Raw genomic sequence first — 17115 nt, 5'->3', positions numbered from 1 at the left:
GTCCTCTGCTATTGATTTAGAGGTGGAAAGTTGACTGTACCCAGTAATGTCTTGAGAGAAAGACCTAATAATTACCTCTGAGTAATCATCCAGCACTGGACAGCACTGTGGAGCAAAACTCCACTCCAAGAAATGTGGGTCCATATTGAGTTGGAGATATCTCAGAACTAAATGTTTTTCTTTTTGTCAGTCCTTGGGAAGTTTCAGAGATCCATGTTTGAGTGCAAGGTTTCTTAGCAGGGCATGTGAATTTGTTTTTAAAATTGTGTTCTCTGTGTCACTGGATCTCTTTCCTCCCTCAGAGGCTGTGTGAAGACACAGTTTGCCCAGACAGTTATTCCATCCAGGAGTTTGTGGACGTGAAAGAACTTGATAAGCCTGATGATGCCATTGGAACTGGGACAGGCTCTGGTTCAGGTGCCACCACTGGCAAAGGCAGAGGACCCTCTACTCTGTGGACCAGATGCTGCCCCTCAAGGGGAACTCTCCAGCCCTGAAGCTGCCCGACAGCTTTTCCGACGCTTTCAGTACCAGGTGCTGTCTGGACCCCATGAGACCCTGAGGCAACTTCGAAAGCTCTGTTTCCAGTGGCTGCAGCCAGAGCTTCACAGCAAAGAGCAGATCCTGGAGCTCCTCATGTTGGAGCAGTTCCTGACCATCCTGCCTGGGGAGATCCAGATGTGGGTGCGCACACAGCGTCCCAGCTGTGGAGAGGAGGCAGTGATGCTAGTGGAGAGCTTGAAGGGCGACCCACAGAGACTGTGGCAGTGGGTAAGCAGAGGACTTTGGGAACTAGGGTCCTATTGAGGTGTCCTCATGCCTCATCTTGGGCTCTGTATGGCACTCACGTTCCTCAGTGGTGTAAATGGTTTCTTCTGTTCTACTAACTATGAATTTAGTGCTTTAAAATCCAAGTGACATCATTAGGAAAAAAGATCTTGTCACCTACTTTTGATGAAGACTATTGCTAAGAAAAACCTAAAGATGATCTTGCTGTGAGTTGGAATGAACCCTTCTGCAGCAGCTTTGTTTTGTTTTCCTTTGTTATTGACTGTCAACTCTGTAGCTGTTAGGAATTAAAGATACAATCTCCCGTTCCACTCTAACTTAACACTAGAATGTTTGCATGTGTTTAAGTTTTAATTGGTACAGACTGTCCAATTCAAACCCTATATTAGAGGCCTGATTTGAAGAGTTTGCAGGCCTAGTTCAATGTCAGCAGTTTTCCCTTCTTGTGGTATTTTCATTAGTGGCTGGAAATACCTGCTGACGGAGAAAATGAAGCTGGGTTTTCTTCTTTCCCATTACCTGTTCCAAACAGCTATCCTGTAATCTGTTGTAGAATATTCACTTCGTGTCTTCAGGGATCCCGAGTCAGCATCCTTTAGTAACTAGTAATATATGCTCTTTAGATCAGCAGCCAGGTTCTGGGACAGGAAAGCATAACAGAGAAAGTGGAATCTGCAAGCTGTCAAGTGAGGGAGGCAAAGTCCCATCTTGAAGTGGTGCCTCAAGAGCTGGGACTTCAGAATTCAGCCTCAGAGCCTGAGGCTCAACCCAGCCAAGTCATCAAAGAGGAACCTGACATTGAGCCGGAATTAGGTGAGGGCCGGTTTTCATTCATGGTGGTGTTGGGAGCCTCTTGTAGAAACTTAGGTTCTGTCTGAGGTTGAAAATGTTTGGATTGGGGTGTCCCTGGAAAGTTTGGCAATAAGGTTAATGTCCTCATGTCACTCTGATTAGGAGATTCAGTGTCTGCATTTTTAACCACTTTATATCTGCATTTAGACCATTTGGATTTTGGACTTCAGTAAGGAGGGAAGAGACTATATGAGTGAGGCTCTTGGGGATGTTAGAGGGATTTGAACTTTGTTAGTGATGTTAGTGATGCAGGTACAGGTCTTGAAATTGTCAGTGGGAGTATTGGTTCTAATTTGCCAAATTTTTTGTTGGAGGTGGGGTTTGGGTTTGTTTTGTTGTTGTTTTTTTAATAAATACTCTCTGGGGAATCAGTGAAGAGGACGTCTAGATTATTAAAACTTCCTGTTTCTCCCTTCAGTGATGACTGCTCCCCAGCTTCTTGCCCGATCTGAGGAAAAGCTCATCAGTGACCAGGACTCTGGAGGCTCACTTCTGCAAGCTTTGTCTCAGGTGAACCAGGCTTCTCTGCTTTTCTTTCCTCTGAATCAGTTTTGAGCATTCACCAGTAGTCAGGAGGGCTGAAATGAGTGCATTCTCACAAGTAAAGTAGAGAAGAGGGACTTGCTAGTAGAACAGCAACAATATACATGAAGAAAAACTTGGTTTTCAGTGTTTCTCTCAGGTCTTCTCAAGGCAGAGTGTTTTTTTCCAATTGCCATTTGGAATTGGGAATCTAGGCTCTGAACAAAGGTGGAAAAGACCTGTGATGAGATACATGCTAGGAGAAGAAAGCAAGTTAGGGAGAACATTGAACAATGAATGAAGAGCCAGAGTGGAGAGTGTGCTTCGGATTTGGTTCCTGTACTGAGAACCTCATACACCTAGGACAAAGAGGAAATATTTTTTGTGGAGCTAGTGCCCTGAATTTGGACTTCTGGCATCCTAAACTGGGAGACAATAAATTTCTGTTCTTAAAGCCATCCACTGGTCTTTGTTCTATGATAAACATATGCCTCACTCCTACATTGCCTCTTGTGCATTTATAATCCCTCTTCCTTGCCTTTCTACCTGTCCCCCTGCCCATTCTGGGCATCTACTAATCTGATTTCTGTCACCGTAGATTAGTTTGAATTTTCCAGGATTTTCTATAAAATAGAATCATACCATATGTTCTCTTTGTTCTGCATGTGGTATGTTTTCCTTCATTCTTTAACAACTTTATCACTTTCTAATTTTAAAAGACTGATTGCGATGTACCTGGAAATAATTTTACTTGTATCTTTTCATTGTATCTTATGTCTGGAGTTAATTCAGCTTAGGTGTGAGTTTATACTTCTCAGGAGATTTATGAAATTTTTTTACTTTTGTTTGACTTCCTCTTTTTCTCCACTTCCTCCTATTTCATAGACTTGCTGTTAGTTGTAATGGACTCAAAAGATAAAAGCTACAACAATAATTTGTTGAATATTGAATTAAAAGTACAGTGTTTCATAAAGCAGGTTATACTTTAAGAAATCTGTAACCTGAGCTTTTCCCCCGTTCTTGATGAGAATTTAGGTGAGGATTAAGGCTCAGAAAAACTAAACCACTTGCTGAAGGTCATAGTACCAGAAGGTAGCCTCTTTTGAGTGTCTTTTTCTGCATAGCTTACAACTCAAACTCCTTGATGTCGAGGCAGAACTATGTTATAGCTGACTCTCCAGCAAGTTTTTGGAAATTGCAAATCTCATGGAGGACACTCCCCATCTCTCTCCTGTGGAGCACCTGGTGAAGTTGAATCACCAGAAGCTCTACCTCTGGGTGGGCATCACGTTCCCTATAGAGTAGGCCACCAGAGCTCCCTCTACTGCCATTTGTTGTTATGAACCATCAGCAAATTGTGTGGGAGGAGATTGCGCATCTTTCTCCTACAGAACAGCAGTTAGTAGATTTGAACTGCTTGCTTTGGGTTGGCAGTGCAATTCCTTAACACTGAGTCACTAGAGAACGTTCTGTGAGAGAAGATATGTGAGGCCTACCTTACTCATGACAACTCATCCACTGATTGAGCGTTACTCAGAATTCTTAGATTACAGGGTTGTGTTGCCCTTTTTCTGATTACAGAAATCTTGTCTCTGGATGGGGCTTACACAAAAGTCACATTCAGTGTTGATTATTCTTTTTTTCTAAATTTGTACTGGCAACAGATTCCTTTTTTATTTTTTCCCTTCAATGTCGAGATTTCACATAAATATTGGACTCTTACACTAAGTTTAGAAAGAATGTGAAGTTGAAAAAACATGCCTTCCAGTATGTTCTCTATTCAACAGGAAGAGTTTTCCTTAAAGGCATACAATTTAAAATATTCATAAAGTTAAACCTAAATGTTTTCTTCTCAGGACAAGAAATACTGCAGCTCTCCTCTTGGCCTCTTCCTCCATTAATCTCTCTCCCAGAGTTTCTCAGATCTTGATGCTTAGGCTCCTTTGGCACATTCATTCCTTCTCACTTTTCCTCTAGGCAGGGTCAGGTACCTTCCATTGGAGCCATGTTTAAGGTCATGACACTGTTATTTTTCCAGGAGCAGTGGAGACACCTGGATTCTACTCAGAAGGAGCACTACTGGAACCTCATGCTGGAGACCTACGGGAAAATGGTCTCAGGAGGTGAGGGCATGGTTTAGCCAGTGGAAGGAGGTGAAAAGGCTAGGAATTCTTAGGCAATGTTTATATTCTTTTATTGACAGAAGTTCACCTTGAAGTTTTCAGGATGGGAAGTCTTTAGTAACATAGTTGTGAACTAGGGTGAGTGAAAACCTGCAGAGGGATAGCAAGGAACTTCCTAGTAATTGATTAATGGGTGCACTGCATATAATAACTCTTTTTTCTCTGTGTCAGCCCTATGAAGTAGAGATGTTGAAAGTGTTGAGTAACTTGCGCCCTTAAGTGCTTCCTAATTGCTGAGTCAGGGTGGAACACAATGTAGCTGCCTTGGAGTCCATGCTCTTTTCTACGAGACCACACAGTGTCTCCCAAATGAAGATGAGCTTCAGTCTTGACCCTATACCCCTAGACTCACAGGTGGTCTGCAGATCGTTCTACTTTTGAAACTCTGCTTTACCTCCTTGTCAGCATATTTCCTGGCATCCTGTGAGTACTCATATGACATGCCCTGTGTACTTCTAAGATAAGTGTCATGTCTAGGGCCTTCATGGTTCCCTTCATCTTTGGGTAGGAGAATCCTTTGAAAGACAATGGCATCCTCTCCCAGTCCTCCCTACTCACAGGCTCACAAGCTGATCTCTGTGCCAGGCTCTTCCAGTTCCAAACCTGACCCACCTTATTCAGCAGAGTATGGAGAAGAGCTGGCAGGACTCCCCCTTCATGCCAGCAAGACGATCCCAGCTCCCACCTGCAGAGGTGAGTCAGCTTTCATAGCTCCTAGGATGTTTCTGATTTTCCATTTTAGGGAGATGTGGTGGTTGAGTGATTAGCTTTGGGTTTCTATTCCTTTGTTATAACTAGCCATAGATGGTTCCATTCAGTTGTAATATTGATGGTGGATCTACTTACCACTTTTTTTACAGATGTTGACACGTGTATTAAACAATTGAAGAATAGGCTCACATGGATGTACTTTTTTTTTTTTAAATTTAGGTTGTTTATTTTTCATTTCAATGAACATCTACAGAGATTTTGGGATTCCATTCATTCATTGTTGCACCCTTCTCCCCGCACAAACCCCTCCCCCCTCCCCCCCATTTGCTCCTCTCCTTGAAAAGCAAAAGAAAAACTCCCTCATTGGATGTACTTTCTTAAATATTTTTCTTTAAAATAGTTGTGATTGTTTTTGTTTAGTCAGAATTTAGATTGAGACAGATATAAAATTCCATAAAAAGAAAGATTATATTGACTATACAAAGGCATTTGACTTTGTGGATCACAATAAACTATTACTAACTCTGAAAAGAATGGGAATTCCAGAACACTTGATCAAGCTTATGCAAAACCTATACTTGGACCATAAGGTAAGTCATCAGAACAGAGTAAGGAAACACTGCATGTTTCAAAATTTGGAAGGGTGTATGCCAGAGATGTGTCCTATCTCCATACTTTTTTCCCCCTCTCCTCTCCTCTCCCCTCCCTTCCCTCCTTTTTCCTCCTCTCCCCTCCCCTCCCCTCCCCTCCCCTCTCTTCTCCTCCCGTCCCCTTCCCTCCTCTTCTATTATCAAGTATTCCTCATTTCAAAAAATCTAATCAGTGTGATTAGCAAACATTTCCATGGCCATTATCCATCAGTTACTTCTTGTAATCCAGCTTGCTTCTTCAATTCTGACTACCAGTCAAGATTGTCATCTTCTTTTTCAAAGTTTGTATCTTCCTCATCCAGTCCAGGTTCAAGTCTCTGAGGATCCAAGATTACAGAATCATGAACTCTTTGAACATCATCTGAAGTGTCTGTTTCTTCAGACAGACAGCAGGCCTTTTAAGAACCCTCCTGAACCTGGTTTATATGTTGTGTATGTTTGAAACGCCATGCTGAGGTCAGCATTCTTAAGGATATTTAACAAGATTTCAGGGGTCTCTTTGAGCTACTGCTTCCAGGTATTATTTTCTTTGTACCGTATTACAGAACCACCCCTGTTATCCTCTGCTGTTAATCTGGAGCTCAAAATGGATGCATTTTGCAAAGCAGTAACAGCTGTCGTGGAAATGTTTTTATCCCACTGTCACCTGTGAGGGCTTGGTGACTTGGTCTTCCTCAGATGTACTGATTTATTATCAGATTCTTGTTTTTTTCTCTCCTCAGAGCATTTTCAACCAATTTTTTATTAATACTTTCTAAATCAGTCTGACAGCAGTTTCTAACTTGTTCTTCCTCCTGCATCAAACTTGCTTCATTTCCCAAAGTTACTCCAGGTTTGATGGAGTCCTTTCTCATTGGTATAATATCCTTAGATTTTCTGGTTTCTTCTAATACTTGTTCACCATATTCTAGAACGGTCTCTGGGGAGAGTCACTTCTGGATGAGTTGCCTCTAGAGAGTAGCTGAAGGGCGATGAGAGGGATTCCTTTTAAATATTTGCTTGATTAGACCCTACGATCACAGGAATAATGAGATAACAGAGGACAGATGGATCCTTGGCATATTTTGAGGATAAGATTTTTCCACCTAGCCTGAAACAGTTTAAAGGTGCAGAGTTCATACAGAATGCAGCCCAAGCACCAGATGTCACTTTTATTGTTATAAGGCATGTTTTCACCAGATTTCTGGTGACACATAATAAAGGGTGTTCCCACATATGGACAAGCAAATGCCATAGGGTTGGAAAGAGACAGGCAGATCCAAAATCTCCCAGTTTTATATTTCCAGTCTGGGTGAAGAAGATAATCTTGCACTTAATATCCTTATATAACACATGTTTCCTATGAATGTGATTTACTCCCAGGCACATTTGAGTAAACCAGTTCCATATAATTTCTTCAGGAAAGAACTTCCCTTTCTGATGTTTGATCATTGGCATAGGTCCCCTCCATCACAATATTCCATCACAATATACAAGTGTCCATCAGCTTCAAAGGATTCTTTAAAGGTAATGATATTGGGATGTTTTATTTTGGCAACAGAATGGCCTACTTCCTAGAAGTCTGTGTATCAGAGGAGAACTTGGGCAGCCTTATTTCCTTCATGGCGAACATCCAGTTACTGCCTTCCTGCTGAACCGAGAGCTCTGCCAAAGGAGCCCTTGCCAGTTACGGGCAGGATAGTGTAGTCATCCATGCTGGGCCACCACACAGGTGTATTCACAGAATCACAACATTGCTCACAAGCTTTTCAGTTACCACCTCTCCATTCACAGCTGACCAGTCATCCTTGCAGGGAACCTTGCTCAACCAACAGGGCTGGTGGGCCCCCAGGCAGGTCCCTGTAGCAACAGCGAGACCCCATGCCCCCAGCACACCCTGTCCTGACCCTGACCCACGCATGGCTGCCTCACCCTGGACCCAGACCTCAGGTGACTCCTCACAGCAATCCTCACCCATAAGTCGAAGCTCTCCAAATGTGGCATCAGGATTGGAGGAAGACTCAACAGCATCCTGCATTATGCAGATGACACAACCTTGCTTGCTGAAACTGAGGAGGACCTGAAGCACTTGCTGCAGAAGGTCAAGGACTGCAGCCTTCAATATGGAATGAAGCTCAATATCAAGAAAACAAAGATTCTCACCACTGGACCAATTGGCAGCATCATGATGGTTGGTGAAGGGATTGAGATTGTTAACAACTTTAGTTTGCTTGGCTCCACAATCAACATTCTTGGTACCAGCAGCCAGGAAATTAAAAGATGAATTGCATTGGGAAAGTCTGCTTTCAGATACCTCTCCAAAGTACTTAATAGCAACGATGTCAGTCTAGACATAAAGATGGTCCTGATCCAGCCCGTGGTCTTTGCAATTACTTGCTATGCATGAGAAAGCAGGACAGTAACTAGGAATGATAGAAGGAGAATTGATGCCTTTGAGCTGTGGTACTAGAAAAGAGCCTTGAATATACCATGGACTGCTAGGAGGACACACAGGGTCGTCCTAGAGAGGGTGAAGCCAGACTTCCTTGGGGGCAAGGATTCTGAAGCTTCGTCTGAGAAAGACTATGGATGAGATGGGTTGATTCAGTGACTGAGGTAATGAGGGTGGGTGGGTCAGAGACAGTAAGTTTGGCACAGGATAGAGCAGGGTTTAGGATTGTTGTACATAGATTTGCTATGAGTCACAAGCAGACAACAACATATGATAGCCAGCATTCTTCTTATGGCAATATTATCCAAAGTAGTCTTTTCATATTGTAGTTATAATGAATAATAACCAACTCACTCTATATATAGTAAAACAAAGCAATAAGTAGAAAAAGTGTTTTAGCTAGTGTTGAACTTTTATTAAGCATTGCTGCTGTAGTATTTATTTGTTGTCAAGTGGACTATGACTCATAGCCATCCTGCGAAATATAGATCTGAACCTTCCTTTCTGATGGTTATCTTCTGTAGATTAGCCTCTACCTTTCCTAGCATGATATCTTTTTCCAAAGAGATCAATATTTGTTTCCATTCCAAAGAAGGGTGGCCCGACAGAGTGCGGAAATTACCGAACAATATCATTAATATCACATGCAAGCAAGGTTCTGCTGCAAATTATTAAAAAATGACTGGAGTAACACATTAATAGAGGACTATCAGATGTGCAGGCTAGGTTTAGAAGAGGATATGGTACTAGGGATAATATAGCTAATGTTAGATGGATCTTGGCAGAAAGCAGAGAGTACCAGAGGAATGTCTATCTAGGTTTCATTGACTATGCAAAGGCTTTTGATTCTGTGGATCACAGCAAACTGGTTGACTCTGAGAAGAATGGGAATCCTAGAATATTTGATTGTGCTTATACGAAAACTATACCTGAACCAAGAGGCAATCATCAGAACAAAACAAGACACTGCATGGTTCAAAGTCGGGAAGAGTATCCACCAGGGATGTATTCTGTCTCCATACCTTTTCAGTCTGTATGCAGAACAGATCATCTGGGACGTGGGACAATATAAGAGGAATGTGGCATCAGGATTGGAGGAAGACTCATCAACAACTTGTGTTATACAGATGACACAAATCTGCTTTCTAAAACTGAGGAGAACCTGAAGTGCTTGCTGCAGAAGGTCAAGGACTGCAGGCTTCAATATGGATTGAAGCTCAGCATCAAGAAAACAAAGATTCTCACTACTGGGCCATTTGGCAGCATCATTATAGATAGTGAAGAGATTGAGATTGTTAATGGTTTTAGTTTACTTGGTTCCACAATCAACGCTCTTGGTACCAGCAACCAGGAAATCAAGAGATGAATTGCATTGAGAAAGTCAGCTGTTAGGAACCTCTCCAGAGTACTGAGGAGCAAAGACATCAGGCTGGAGATTAAGGTGCACCTGACTCGAGCCATAGTCTTTGCATTTGCTTGCTATGTGTCAGAGAGCTGGATGATGACTAGGGATGATAGAAAGAGAATTGATGCCTTTGAGCTGTAGTGCTGGAGAAGAGTGTTGAATATACAATGGACTGCTAGGAGAGCATACAGTTTTGTCCTGGAGAGAGTGAAACCAGGCTGCTCCTTGGAGGCAAGGATTCAGAAGCTTCGTCTGACATATTTGGGACATGTTGCAAAGAAGGATCAGTTCTTGGAGAGGGACATAATGTTTGGGAGGGTGGAGGGACAGCGCAAGAGAGGAAGACCCTTGATGAGATGGATCGATTTAGTGACTGGGGTAATGGGAATAGGTGTGTCGGAGACAGTGAGGTTTGGCACAGGATAGAGCAGGACTTAGAGCTCTTGTACATAGGGTTGCTATAGGTCGCAAGCAACTGGATAGCACATAACAATAACTAGCATCTCAACAAGAAAAAGATAAATAACCCAGTCACAAAATGGACACAGGATATGAACAGATACTTCACCAAAGAAGACATTCAGATGGCAAACAAACACATGAAGAAATGTTCAAAATTCTTAGCTGTCAGATGTAAAGCAAAACAGCTATAAGATACCATCTTACTCAGCAACAGTAGCAAAGCTCAGCAGAGCAGCAAGCAACAAATGCTGGTGAGGTTGTGAAGAAATTGGAATCTTTATTCACAGCTGGTGGGAATGTAAAATGGAAGAGGTCTGGTGCTTTCTCAAAAAGTTGGAAAAAGAGCGACAACAATGCAAGCCACCACAGGCTCAGGAGTAAAGTTCCTCACAATTTTCCACTGTTGGAAGATCTCGAAGGAGGCCAGAAAGGAGTAGGAAATGGCACAGTTAGCTGGGGTCTAGAAGATGACGAAGACATGACACTTACAAGATGGACAGGGATGATAATTGGGCCTCCAAGAACAATTTATGGAAACCAGATATACAGCCTTAAAATAGAATGTGGACCCAAATACCCAGAAGCACCCACCTTTGTAAGATTTGTAACAAAAATTAATATGAATGGAGTTAATAGTTCTAATGGAGTGCTGGACCCACGAGCCATCTCCATGCTAGCAAAGTGACAGAATTCCTATAACATCAAAGTAGTCCTGCAGGAGCTTTGATGCCTGATGAGTCTAAAGAAAATATGAAACTCCCTCAACCACTGTAAGGACAGTGTTACAGCAATTAATCAGAAAGAAAACCCACAGGCCCTCCGCCTCTCTTATTTAATGTAAGCTAATATTTTTTTTTTTGGTCCATTTGAAATATCTGAGTTTTGCTTTTAGCAAGTCATCCAGTGAAGTGTAACCATTCTCCATGGGACTCAAGAAAGTATATTTAAATAGATTCTCCATTGTAAATGGTGGGGCACATCTAACTCTACTGTGAAAAGCCATGTCACAAAATCACCTTGCTGTCTCTGCTTTCTCCCCTTCCCTCTCTCCTGCCTCCAGCCCCCTCTCCCTGCAACAGCCCTCCAGCTCAGGGAGGCTTCTTAGAATAGCTGTGAAGGTTTCGAGTCATGGAACTACTGCTGGGTATGTGCAGTGCATAAGTCTTAAATGGTGTCCCCATTCCTAGCCATCCTTCCTCACTCTCCTCCACTCCCACCCCTGGCCGAAGCATATACTGTGCTCCCCTCTAAAATTGGCCTTTGGTGAGGAATTCAGAGCTTTCCCCACATCTTCTTTTTCCCCACCGGATCGAGGGGTGCTGCTTCTGCTTTCCTTTTTCCAGAGCCCCTTCCTGTACCGTCACACCCCACATTTTCCGTGACACTTCCTTGCTTTGGCCAGAAGCCATCAGGGAAGGTTGGAAAGAGAATTTGAGCTCCCTGGCTTAGTATTCTAAACACACTCATTTCCTCTCCACCAGTCTGGGACATGAACACGGGGTCCTCATCCCTGCCACCCTCTGCTGTCGTCAGCTGATGCATTGTTTTAGCTCAGATTTTGATATGGTGGCAAAACAGTCACCAGGGTTACTCAGACCTGCCAGCTCTCAAAGTCTTTGGTGGTTAAGCTTATAGAAAGGCCACATGAAGACACTTGTAAACACACATAGATCCTCTGAATTTCCCCCCCTCCCTGTAGTTGTTTTTGCTTTTAAAAATGGTAGACTTTTTAAACAGGGCTCTCATTCTGTCATACTTGCAATCATTTGGGTCTGGTTTATAGTCTGACAACTAGAGCTGAACAAGAACCTGGAATCCGGTGCACACTTTGGTTTGGTGCTGCTGTGTCTCACGATCCTCAGCAGGGATTCAGAAAGAACTTGGTGTGCGTCGAAGATCCTGAAATTGGCGAGTTTGACCTCCTGGCAAATTGCTGCGTTTATTCCATCTTTGTGTAGAGGACCACTAAATGCTGAAATGCAGGTGCATACCAAAATAAAAGTAATTCGTTTGTGTGTTTTTTTTAAAAAAAGTTGGAAGTAGACCTTTGATTTGACCCAGCAATTCTACTTCTGACAATATACCCTAAGAATCAAGAGCTATGACTCAAACAGATGTATGCACACACATGCTGCATTATTTACAACAAAAGAATGGATAGAAAAACTATGGTACATCCACACAATGGTTTATTATGCAGCATTAAAAAACAATGAACTCATAAAAAATTATACAACATGGGGAAGCCTGGAGGACATACTGAGTGAAACATCTCAGTCACAAAAGAACAAATACTGTATAACACTGCTGTTATAAAATAGGATAGGGGAGGGGTGGAGCGTTAAGGAGAGACTGCATTAGAACAGGTGAGGGAAAGAACTGTTTAAAAGGAATATATGATTAGGCTTTTTTTAAAACAACAATCTGATACAAGGGGTGCATTGTAGGGTGGGCTGGGGGAAGCGGAATGGATTTTGGGGGGAGGAAAATGGGCAGCAATGAATTAAAAACAAGCATAAACCCCAAACAAAAAGAAATGTAGAGAAAGAGTAGTGGAGAAAAAAAAAATTACTTCTTACAGCATTATTTATACTAGCGAAAAGAGAAATAATTTTCTACAAAGAATCCATAAACAGTTTCTGTGTAGTACATTGTACATTTAATGATGGATCATTATTTTAACCCTTTATAAAAAGGATATATTTATGAACACTGTTCAGGCAAGTTAAAATACATTTACTATTTAAAAGAAAGATTTGGATTGACAAGTTTAGGCCCAGCTGTTGAGTAAGTAACATTTCATGGAAGAAAAAGGTAAATAGCTTCTTCAGATCTCCAGGAGTTAAAAGAATGGACTTGAATATGGAGCTCCTTCCCTATCCTGAGGAGAATTCCCAGGGCAGGAGAAGTGCTTCCCAGTCTTGCAAATAATGTAGTTATCTGTAAGGAGTGGGGTGTCTCCCATTCCATGACTGCAGTCTTTTAATTTTCTTATTAGAGTTATTGCTGTTTTTTTCTACTGCTAGTTTTTACCCACAAATGAGAAATCCCTTTTCTCGTTCTCTTTACTTATTTTTGCAGAAATTATATCGCTTTATTCTGTTTCCTTAGAAGAAGACATCACGCTAGGAAAGGTAAAGGGCAACAGAAAGGACCTTCACAAGATGGATTGACACAGTGACCCCAGCAGTGAGCTTGAGTATGGTAGAAATGATGATGGTGCAGGATAGAGCAGAGTTCAGATCTGCTATTCATCGGATGCTATGAGTTGTAGTTGACTTTATAGAACCCGACAACATTCTTAGATCATCTATATCAAATTGCTTTATATAGATGGTGGTGTTACAGCACACTTGGGGAGAGAGCAGAAGAGACAGTGTGAGTACATGCTCATGTTTTGCTTCTTCACTGCCACACCGCAGGACCCAGTAGATGTCCAGGCAGGTTGATAGAAAGGAAGAAAGGCTTGCCTTAGTATGCAGAGAAATCCCACCTTCCCAGGTGACTTTGAAAAAAGGAGAATCCAGGTAGCGATAGAGCTGGTGCAGGCTTGAGGAACTGAGATGGATTCAACCAAGTGAGAAGTAATCTGACAGAAGAGACCTTTTCCAGTGACACTGCACTTCTACTTATCTTGGCGCACAGTCCATGGATACTATTTTCAGGATCCCCTCAGTATTCTGTAATGGTACTGCAACAATAGTCAACCTCATCTTGTTCAAGAGTAGTTGATCTTTGCTCTCCTGGGTTTCTTAAAATAACGTAGTAAGCCAATATCTTAGAAAGTGTCATTGAGGCACAACTTTAGAAACATATCCACAGATTGCTTCTCTGTCATCCTTAAATAATCCATTTTCCCCATTTTAGTCGTGTACTCGGCAATCTCTAGTGTCTGGTTCCTAGACTGTACATTGCAGAAGTTTGTATGAGTATTCTCCCTAGAATCCAGCTCTTTTCAGTTTTTATCTCCTGAAGCTATTCATCAAGGACATCAATGAATTCACACCTTCTATGATATTCTTGTGATAACATTGAGCCTTCAGAGCCCCCAGGAAGAAGTAGGAGAATGACCTGAACAATTGCCTTCAATGTCTGCCTATGTCTCCCCGCAACAATAGCCACAAACGGCGTTGAGAAGTGTTTCGTGGGCAGTTGCTCCAGAGCGGAAATGACTCAGGCCTCATTCTGCAGCAGCTTCTGGTTGGCAAGGTCCAAGAACTTGGGTGGAATAAAACTGTTCATGTTGATGAATCTTCCCTAGAAGGAATCTAGAGGTTTGTACATAACAGATCAGTGGTTGGAAATCTGATGTGGTCATATCTCAGGAAAAGCCAAGATGGTACTTCCAAGTTCTCCAGACTCTAACCTGTTTCCCTTTAAAAAGCTGAATCTAAAGCGGGCTGAGGATTTCCAGCCATTTTTTTGCCACCTGGGTTTGCTGAATTGTTCTGCCAGCTTGTCAGGTAAATGTTTTTCCTCTAAATTAGGGTGTTTCCTCCTTTCCCCTGAGTCTCATCTTCCTGCAGTAGACTAAAGTCTGAGAAGATGTTCTGCTAAAACAGAAATCTAAAGTATCATTACATAGTGATGATATCAAAATCAGAGTTAGGATAGAAATATATTTGAATATATTCTGGGAGTTAATAATAGATATGGATCCTGGATTAAACCGCAGCCCAGAGTATTCCATTTTATACCATAGCTTTGCATCAATAAAGCCTCCTGAACATACAATGATAAATTACAGCATTTGAATAATTGTTTGTTTATATGTGAATGGGAGAATGTCTATAAAATTTATAAATGGCATATTTACTAACCAAAAAATGTATTTGCAATACAATTCCAGTATTGTGAGAGAAAAGAACAGATGGGGTCTTTTGAAAGGAAGATATAAGAAGCAACTGTTACTAATAGTTTTTCCTGAGGATGTGATTGAGGTTGATTTTTATTTTCTTCTGTATATTTTTGTGCCTATTCAAAAATCATTTAATGATGTTTCTCCTTAATATATAGCCCAATTAAGACTAGTCATTTAATAGAAAAAATAAGTATGTTCAGAATACACTTTTTTCCCCATCCTGCGCCTTAAGAAAATCTATGCTGTTTAATGGGTAAGAGGCTTTTAAAGTTCATACAGCCCTCATTTTTCCCTCTCAAATTCTCCTCGGCTCAACAGCAGAAACTTAATCTGGAATGGAGGGCAAGCAAATGTAGTACCAGGCCCTTCAGTATGATTGATGGTTTTTACCACCTTACTCATTGATGTCATCTTGGTAAAAAGAATCATTGTTTTCTGATGCTTTTTACTTCGTGTATGAAGAATAAAACGGTGTAAATTTGCTGCAGTATTTCAGATCTTTTTTTCTTCTTTTAGGAGGCAGTCAAGAGAATGGCAAGTTGAACCTAAACTTGGAAACCTGTTGGGACCAAGAGCCTCCAGGTGCCTCTTATCATATCTCAGGAGAGGCCCCTCAGCAAGCTTTGAGTGGCTTCTTTAGTGAAGATGAACAAAGATGCTTTGGAGGAGATTATCTTCCTAAGGTACAGGGACAACCCCAGGGTGAGGAGAGAGGGGAGCAGCTCTCTCCTCAGGAAAAGGTTTGTGCTAAACAGCTGGACCAGCGTTTGCTTCATTCTCACCCAAGAGACCTGTCTGTGCTGTGGGTAGAGGAGAGGCAGGAGGCCTACCAGAAGGACCAGCTAGGACCTCCCATGACCCAGACGCTCCCCACCTGCAGAGAATGTGGGGAAACCTTTTATAGAAATTCTGAGCTTGTGTTTCATCAAAGAACTCACACTGGAAAGACATATTTTCAGCGCCCCTCTTGCAAGAAAGCCTTTCAGCAGACTTCAGACTTTGAGAAGCATCAGAGAAATCACACCAGAGAGAAGCCTTACAAGTGTGATCACTGTGGGAAAGGATTTAGTGACTTCTCTGGATTATGCCACCATGAGATAATACATGCAGGAGAGAAATCCTATAAATGTCACCTCTGTGAAAAGAGTTTCGTTTACAGGTCCCACTTTAATAGACACCAGCGGGTCCACACAGGAGAAAAACCCTATAAATGTTCTATCTGTGAAAAGAGTTTCATTCAGAGGTCTGACTTTAATAGACATCAGCGGGTCCACACAGGAGAGAAACCCTATAAATGTCCTATCTGTGAAAAGAGTTTCATTTGGAGGTCCACCTTAAATAGACACCAACGAGTCCACACAGAAGAGAAACCCTGTGAATGTCCTCTCTGAGAAAAGTTTTTAGTGACAGCTCAAGCTTTTTTAGAGACCACTGGGTCCATATAGGAGAGAAACTGTGTAAATGCGCCTCTGTGAGAAGAATTTCATAAGTCCAATTTTATTAAACATCAGAGGGTCCATATAATAGAGAAACCTTATAAATTTTCCTTTGTGGGGAAAGTTTCAACAGGAGCTGAAGATTTCCTGTACATCAGAGACCCTATCTGGGGAAGAAGTCCTCTCCATGGCCAGAGTCCTTTAACCCTTTTATGTGTCCAGTGACACCTATTGAGCTTTTGGAATTACCTGCAGAATTACATCTGTTCTATCCCTGTCTATTTTCATGGTTTAACACGAGAGAACCTACAATTGTTTTTGAACTTCGAAGTTAGATTGGTCTCTTGGAGTGAACTTCATGTTTGCTTAATGTCTTTTAATGGAGTAGGTATAATTACTATTCACTGGAATGGCCTCACCTCAGCCTTTAATAAATGGAATTCCAGAGCATGTAGTTCTGGTCTAAAACTCAAGCAGATATGGAGACTAGGGAGCACATGATTGCTCTTTGATGTGTGAATGCAATGGGAACTTGAGGTGCTCTTTCTTGAAATAAACATAGTAGAGCCACTCCTTGTTGTGTCTGAAATGTTACTTACTATGTTGTGATTCACATTGAAAATATTTTCTCACAGAAGATCCCAAATGAGAGTTGAGTTCTTGGTGAGCCTGTCATTTTGTGAGTCAGACTACTCCCTGAATGTGGTTGCAGAGTAAATGTCTCCAATGCACTCCTTAAATGCGGTTAGTGCAAAGAATGAGGTTAGCATGGGGACAGACAGCCATTTCTAACCTCAACTCCACAGTAGGTAA

General features: G+C 41.8%; 3 pseudogenes; 2 read left to right on the top strand and 1 right to left on the bottom strand.

The window, feature by feature from the left end:
• The first annotated feature begins 381 nt into the window (after nucleotides 1-381).
• On the top strand, nucleotides 382-16442 carry LOC102850825 (annotated as a pseudogene).
• On the bottom strand, nucleotides 5908-7401 carry LOC102874556 (annotated as a pseudogene).
• LOC102865369 lies at nucleotides 10359-10800 on the top strand (annotated as a pseudogene).
• Nucleotides 16443-17115: the final 673 nt, after the last annotated feature.

This window comes from Elephantulus edwardii, unplaced genomic scaffold (assembly GCF_000299155.1).
Source record: "Elephantulus edwardii isolate Elephantulus edwardi_28Jun2011 unplaced genomic scaffold, EleEdw1.0 scaffold00286, whole genome shotgun sequence".
NCBI lineage: Eukaryota > Metazoa > Chordata > Mammalia > Macroscelidea > Macroscelididae > Elephantulus > Elephantulus edwardii.
Note: the sequence above shows the minus strand (reverse complement) of the source record. Positions and strands in the feature narration are given on the sequence as shown.